Source organism: Nicotiana sylvestris, chromosome 7, assembly GCF_000393655.2.
Source record: "Nicotiana sylvestris chromosome 7, ASM39365v2, whole genome shotgun sequence".
In the NCBI taxonomy this organism is placed as follows: domain Eukaryota; kingdom Viridiplantae; phylum Streptophyta; class Magnoliopsida; order Solanales; family Solanaceae; genus Nicotiana; species Nicotiana sylvestris.
Window position 1 is genome coordinate 12,707,663 of NC_091063.1, and position 7,441 is coordinate 12,715,103.

Below are 7,441 nucleotides of genomic sequence, written 5' to 3' on the forward strand. Positions count from 1 at the left end.
TATATAAATGGGAAGGGGTGTACGACCACTGCAAAGGACAGTTGTACAAAAAGTTATATTGATTGTACTGTAAAATGTGGACTTCTCCTAATTAAGGCTATAACCACGTGTATTGCTTCTTAACACGTGTACTTTCAATTGTTGCTCTTCTTTCCGGGTCTTCTCCTTTCCCTTTAATTCTCAAACGATAGGTTGCTCAATTTCTCATCTCTACGACTGCTTTTTCTCTGTCTTTTATTTTTTGCTTCTCGAATACCGGGCATTTCTTCCTATTTCCTCGCATTTTAGCACCCACTAATGAATGATTCTGTTGTATTTGCCATCTTGGAGGTTTGTTTCGGTGGATCAACTCTTGCAAGTCTTTGTCATCTAAAATACCATTTTTTGAGAAATTGTGTTCTTAGATCTTTACAATGATATTCATCTTGGCAAGGGTTACAAAAGAGATTGTGGATTTAAGATGAATTAGTTCAGGTAATGTTTTCTTCATTTTTTTTGTTTAATGTGCTGAGTTTATGGCTAATATGTTACTTTTCTAATTTTTTGGATTGTTATTGTAGAATTTCATATATGCATGTAATGATTTCATTTGATTTATTATATATATATATAATCCCTAACTTTTTGTGGGTTTTCTTTACATTTCTCTTTTAAATCCGCTTGTAATATTAGTGATGCCCATAAAGTACTTGATAATATCTACACTAGGAAAAGCTTACATATTTCTTAATTTGCATTATTATTATTATTATTATTATTATTATTATTATTATTATTATTATTATTATTATTATTTTATTGGGTCTCTTTGAAATAGTGAAATTATTCCCATATTATCTTTATGTTTATAGGTAATGGAGAATTTTTTTGATATTTCTTTATGTTATCTTTGTTCTATATTTTGATGAGTTTGTTAAAAATTAGTAGTTCATATGGATTAGTGCTTTTGTGTGTTTGAATCAAACTTTTGTGTTTAGATTTTAAAGATCACAATTTTAAAATTTGGGTTCAACTGTATGGTTTGCTGTTTGCGTGTTAGAGCTTATGATTGTTTACTGTCAAAGAGAATTTGCTACCTTTCTCTTTATACACAATATATATCTCTATGATATATTCACTGCATGAAGTGCAACACTTAATTTTCGGGGGCACAATTAGTAAATATATTATGTATTTATTATACTTAATTAGTAAATCTATTATGTGTTATATATTATACTGAAGGATGTTTCATGTCATAGCCTAAAACACTACTCTTTCTGGTGGTGTTTAGTTCTATTATTCTTTATTGATCTATTAGTGCATATTGCAAAACTAAAATCATTGTTCATCAACTTAGATCTAAAAAGAAGAAAAAGGCCAAATCTTTTGTTTAATCGCAAGAAAAAGCAACATAGATGTCGTTGTTACATTTTCAAATAGGAGGTTGGTTAAAGAAACCAACAGATGGATTAATTTCCACAAATTATAATGGAAGTTCTCCTGAAATAATTGGAATTGAATTGATCAACATGAATATCATGATACAATAGCAGCTTTCTCAGATTACTTATTATTTTTCTATTCATGTAAAAAGTTTGTAATATTGCAAAAGAGTTTCTTTCTCAGATTATTTAAAGCTCAGCTTTATCTCTTAAAGGTCTATCATCTTATTACTTTGCTCTAGAAGCTATATTCATCTTTATATCTTATGATTTCGTATTTTTCTTTATCTTAGTCTTTGCCGAACTTTTGTTCCTATTTTAAGTTTTTTCGTTTATATGAATTTAGTAGAATTGGTATTGTTCAAATGTCTCCAAACAGAATGAGAAACCTATATTTTGATCACAATTTTTTTCTCGCTTTTGATGGTTGTAACTAGGCATTATATGGAGAAGACTGCACTGCTTGCTCTTTGATGTCAACTACTTGACATCTTTGACTAAGGTCTTATAATTCTACTCATTCTGGGGGGAAATTACTCAGTCAACCCAAGCAAGGTAGCAACATTCTAATTCTCCAAAATTATATGGTAATTCATCAACTATATTATTTAGTTGTTATGATATTACTTATGTTGAGTTTATGGATCTTTATTTTGATAATATTGGATTCCATTTGATACCAACTGCTTATATGTATGTAACAAAAGCTTTGAATATGGACAGTTTGATAAGGCTAGCTTATTCATGGGAATGTCCAGTAGAGCCCTGTACTGTTGTCTTGAACTATGTACAATAATTAATCTTTTTTTTTCATATTCGACCAAAATTTATAACACAACTGAATCATGCGAAGAACATTTCACAAAATTTGATTGAAGCAGGGTTTGGTTTAAGGTACATAAGCACATAGAAGAGAGAATCTATTTTGCCCTCATTAGAATGCACATTGGTGCTGAAAGAATATGTATGATATGACCTTACCTAGATCTTGCAATTATTATCTAATATTGTGTTCATTCTTGGGGTTGAATATTTACAAATTCATCCTCCTGAAAATTGTCCACTGTACGAAGGTATTGGAGGCTCTAAGATTTTAGACATGAGGCAAGTAAGTGATATTTGTATGTGATGTAAACTAGATAAATGAGTTACCAACAGTTAATTGACTTGATTTATAAATGACTTGAATGACAAAATATTGAACTAGAATAGAATGCATGGCACTCTTTTCTTAATCTTATTTTTTAAGTCATTTGATGTCTCCATGTGTTATATGTCTGAAACGACTAAATAATGTTTTACTGTGTTTTTCTTTTGACTGATGTTCTAAAATACACACTTATTTATCAGTCATGAATTTGATACATTATGTACTTATACTAGATAGTAGCGATTAACAATATTTATGAGTTGGCTCAAGCATACTTTCATTGTTATGTCTGTACTATGTAAAATTATTTCAAGGCCAGTTCGCTTGTTGTTTTTCTTTGTTATTTTGTTTAGTTTAGTGAAATATGGTCATTGCCTATAGTGGATGTAACTTGGAATCTAAAAGTACAATTGGCTTAATACTGATTGTGAAGAAACAGATATCGAGTTTAGCTCTCTTTTTTTTCTTTTTCGAAGTATAGAGGCTAAGTATGCATATACTACACATTGTAAGAAGGTTGTCCTTTCTTGAATATCAACAAATATGCCAACTTTGACGTCAAAGTTCTCTATATAAGCTGGACAAAATTGTCATTTTTTTGGATTTCTAATGTAGGTTAATAAAGAGGAACGCGAAGGAGAAATGATTTTCAGATTTACTGTATCTTGATTCAATCAGTAAGTGATATATGAAAAAGGTCTCTTTATTACATCCCTTAACAAGGAAAGACTCTAACATCCAGCGAAACTATCACAAGCACTCCATGCCTAACAATCATTAAAGCCTTATCACTATAATTACCTTTCTTTGAGATTAAGACAGACCAAGAGATTTTTATATAAAGTGGAAAAAGATTCATGCTTAAAATGCGCGCTTTTTCTTTGAAGAGTATAAGATATTCATGAGGTTTAAGCACACAGAGATAGTGATTGTAATTTTTTTGATTTCTTCTGTTTCTATTAGTTTTTTTGTAGTAGCTGTTGTAGATTTATAATGCTGCAATAAATATAAGTAATGCATGACATATTATTTAACGTTTCTGTAGATCCTTTAGTCTGTCAGACTATGATTACCCAAAAGGTCATTACTTATTTTAGAAATATATTTAGTATTTTGAGGCCTAAAGACCTCCATTTTACCTCACCTTGATTTGCGCGTGTGGTCCGGACCTATATCCAGAAAGCCTTTTATGTGAAAAGATGAGAAATATAAATTTCTAGAATTAAAAATTTGATTTTGGTTGACTTGGTCAATATTTTGAGCAAACGGACCCGGATTCATATTCCTACGATCCCGGGAGGTCCGCAGTAATATACGGGACTTGGGCGTATGCCCGAAAATGAATTCTGAGGTCCCAAGCCTTAGAAATTAATTTTTGAAAGAAATTATTTTGCTGAATTATCTAAGAAATGAAGAAAAGAATTAATGTTTGAAACCATTGGTATCGGGCCCGTATTTTGGTTCCGGAGCCCGATACAAATTTCTAATATTATTTAAAATATAACTATGAAACTTGGTGAAAAATGGAGTTTATTTGACATGAGTTAGACTTCCGGTTGAAGAGTTATGAACTTTGAGTGTTCTTGATGAAAATGTTGAGTTTTGAGGTTTAATTCATAGTTTTACATGTTATTTTGATGATGTGATCGCACGAGTAGGTCCATATGATATTTTTGAGTTAGTGTACACATTTGGTTTGAAGTCCCGAGGGTTCGAGTGAGTTTCGGGTAGGTTCCGGTATGTTTTAGGTTTAAAACATAGCTGCTGCAGGTTCAGAGAAGTTGCAAATCTTTGAACCCGCCAGTGTGATCCGTAATGATTTTGTGCTACCGCGGAGGGGCCTTTGCGACCACATTCGATTTTGTGCCGTCCACGGTGAGGAAGAATCCGCAGGTTCACTGGTCTGACTTCGGAAGCCTATATCTTTTGATCTACAAGGAAATTTGAGATGATTCAAAAACGAAAGTTGTAGCCCTTCATGTCTGGTTTCCAGGGTTTCATCCCAGAATCTAGGGTTTTCATGGTGGAATTGGGTTTTGGGTAAAACCTAAGAATATTAAAATTTGGGGATTTAGACCTCAAAGGTCGGATTCCAAAACCAATTATATATCCGGGCTCAGAGGTGAATGGGTAATCGGGTTTTGGTCCGAATTTCGGGTTTGGACCAAGCGGACCCGGGGTCGATTTTTGACTTTTTGGGAAAAACCTTAAAAAACATATTTTCATGCATTAGAATTGATTCATTTAGCAATTATTAATATAATTAAGTAATTTGTGGCTAGATACGAGCGAGTTGGTGGTGGAATCAAGAGGTAAAGCAATAGTTGAAGCTTAAATTGTGTTTGTTGCATCGAGGTAAGTGTTTGGTCTAACCTTAGCTTGCGGGATTAGAAGTTGTGTCTTATCTGCTATGTGCTAACTGTGGAGTATGACGTATAGGCATGGTGACAAGTATCTATACGTCGGTGTCAAGCATGCCCGTGAGTCTTATATTGTAATCGTTATGACTCCGTTGTGGTTTATTGTGCTTCGTGTGAGGATTATCATTATTGTTCCCTTGCCGGGATGTTGTTATGATATTATTGTTCCTTTGTCGGGATGTTTGTTGTGATATTATTGTTCCCTTGCTAGGATGTTGTTATTATGCGATTCTTCCCTTACCGAGATTCTTTTATGATTGGTGTTGATATATGAAATGGGAGCGACTTGAACGCCCGCAACGGAAATATATGAAATGGGAGCGGGTTGCACGCCTGCAACGGAAGTTATATGAAATGGGAGCGAGTTTCATGCCTATAACAGTAATATATAAAATGGGAGCGGGTTGCACGCTTGCAATGGTAGTATATGAAATGGGAGCGGGTTGCACGCCTGCAACAATACAATATGAAATGGGAGTGGGTTGCAAGCCTGCAACGGTACAATATGAAATGAGATCGGGTTGCACGTCTGCAACGGTATTACATGTGTACTTGTTCTTCTTATTTCCTTATCTCTGCTGGTAATTGATTTATGGTATTCCTTACATTTCTCTACTATTATTCTATTGTTATCTGTTACTCCCCGCAACATATTTCCCCCGCCCAACTTTAGTTATAATTATCTGCTTCTATTTCCGTTGTATATGATTTAACTGCACAGGTTTATTTGCTAGTCTGGTCCTAGCCTCGTCACTACTTCGTCGAGGTTAGGCTAGGCACTTACCAACACATGGGGTGAGTTGTGCTGATACTATACTCTGCACTCTTAGTGCAGATCCCAGTGCTGTAGATTTCAAACCGCAATGAGATTGCTGTTTCTTATTCATCAGGAGACCCGAGGTAGTCTTGCAGGCATCCGCAGGCCTTGACGTCCCCCTCTATATACTATTCCTATTTCTTTCATGTATTTCCAGAGACAGTGTTGTATTTATTTATTTCAGACCTTTATTTGTAGTACTCCTAGACAGTCTGTGAAGTTGTGACACCAGTCTTGAGTAGATTTGTTATGGATTGGTACTAATAGTATTATGAAAACTTTACAATGCAGCCTTCCACTTATTTAATCCTGTTGTTATCTAATTGTTGGCTCTTAATTGTTATCGAATTAAAAATGGAAACAAGTTAAATAATTCAGTTAGTTGGCTTGCCGAACTTTCACTAGTAGGCGCAATTACGACTCTCGAGGGTGGGAAAACCGGGTCGTGACAAGTTGGTATCAAAGCTCTAGGTTACATATGTCTCACAATTCACAGACAAGCTTAGTAGAGTCTAAGGGATCGGTACATAGACGTTTGTATTTATCTCCCAGAGGCTACAGAGTTAGGAAAAACTTCACATCTATTCTTTCATGTCGTGCGGTTTGGTTTCTCAATGCTGATTGGATTTCTACTCTATTCTTTCACAGATGCCGAGAACATGCGTTTCCTTATGCCGAGAAGGCGAGGCCGAGGCCGTGCTAGAGCCCGAGGTTGGGGCAGAGCTCAGCCCAGGGCAACAACACCAGTGGCGGAGCCTCAGGTTGAGTTTGACGAGGAGGTTCCGGCCCAGGCAGTTCCAGCAGGACCAGCTCAGGTCCCAGAAGGGTTCATTGCTTCCCCAGTACTCCAAGATGCTCTGGCCTGCCTAGTGGGCCTTATGGAGAGTGTCACTCGGGCAGGTTTGCTTCTTGTAGCACCAGCCGTCTCTCAGGATGGAGGAGGGGCCCAAACTCCTGCTATCCGCACTCCAGAGCAGATGACTCCCCAGTTTCAGCCTCTAGCAGCAACTAGTTGGAGGAGTTCAGCCGGGTATAGTAGCCCAGGTCGGTGATGGAGCGACTATGTCTGCTGATGCCTTGTGGAGATTGGATAGGTTTACCAAGCTTTTTGCTACCACTTTCACTGGTGCATCTTCTGAGGATCCCTAGGATTACTTAGACAGCTGTCATGAGGTTCTCAGGATCATAGGGATAGTGGAGACCAATGGGGTCGACTTTGCTACTTTTTGCTTATCTGGATCCGCAAGACTTGGTGGAGGGATTATTGTTTGGCTAGACCAGTTAGATCACTAGCTTTGACTTGGGATCAGTTTTCTCAGCTGTTTTTGGAGAAGTTTCTTCCGGTCACTTAGAGAGAGATATATCGGAGGCAGTTTGAGCATCTTCAGCAAGGTTCTATGACTGTTACTCAGTACGAGACCAGGTTTATTGGTTTGACCCATTATGCTCTACTTATACTTCCTACTGAGAGAGAGAGAGAGAGAGAGTGAGTGAGTGAGAAGGTTCATTGAGGGGTTCATTCAGCCTATTCGACTTCAGATGGCTAAGGAGGCGGGGAGTGAGATTTCTTTTCAGGAGGTGACCAATGTGGCTAGGAGAGTTGAGATGGTTCTGTTGCAGGGAGGTGGTC

General features: G+C 36.4%; 1 long non-coding RNA gene across 2 annotated transcripts; it reads left to right on the forward strand.

The window, feature by feature from the left end:
• The first annotated feature begins 235 nt into the window (after nt 1–235).
• Nucleotides 236–6,075, forward strand: LOC104210414 (uncharacterized). 2 transcript variants are annotated; one of them, XR_706885.2, is made up of 3 exons: nt 236–474; nt 1,862–2,011; nt 5,830–6,075. It is a non-coding gene; the product is annotated as an uncharacterized lncRNA (long non-coding RNA). The 2 variants fall into 2 exon arrangements; XR_706888.2 differs by having other exon boundaries at nt 1,862–1,979.
• Nucleotides 6,076–7,441: the final 1,366 nt, after the last annotated feature.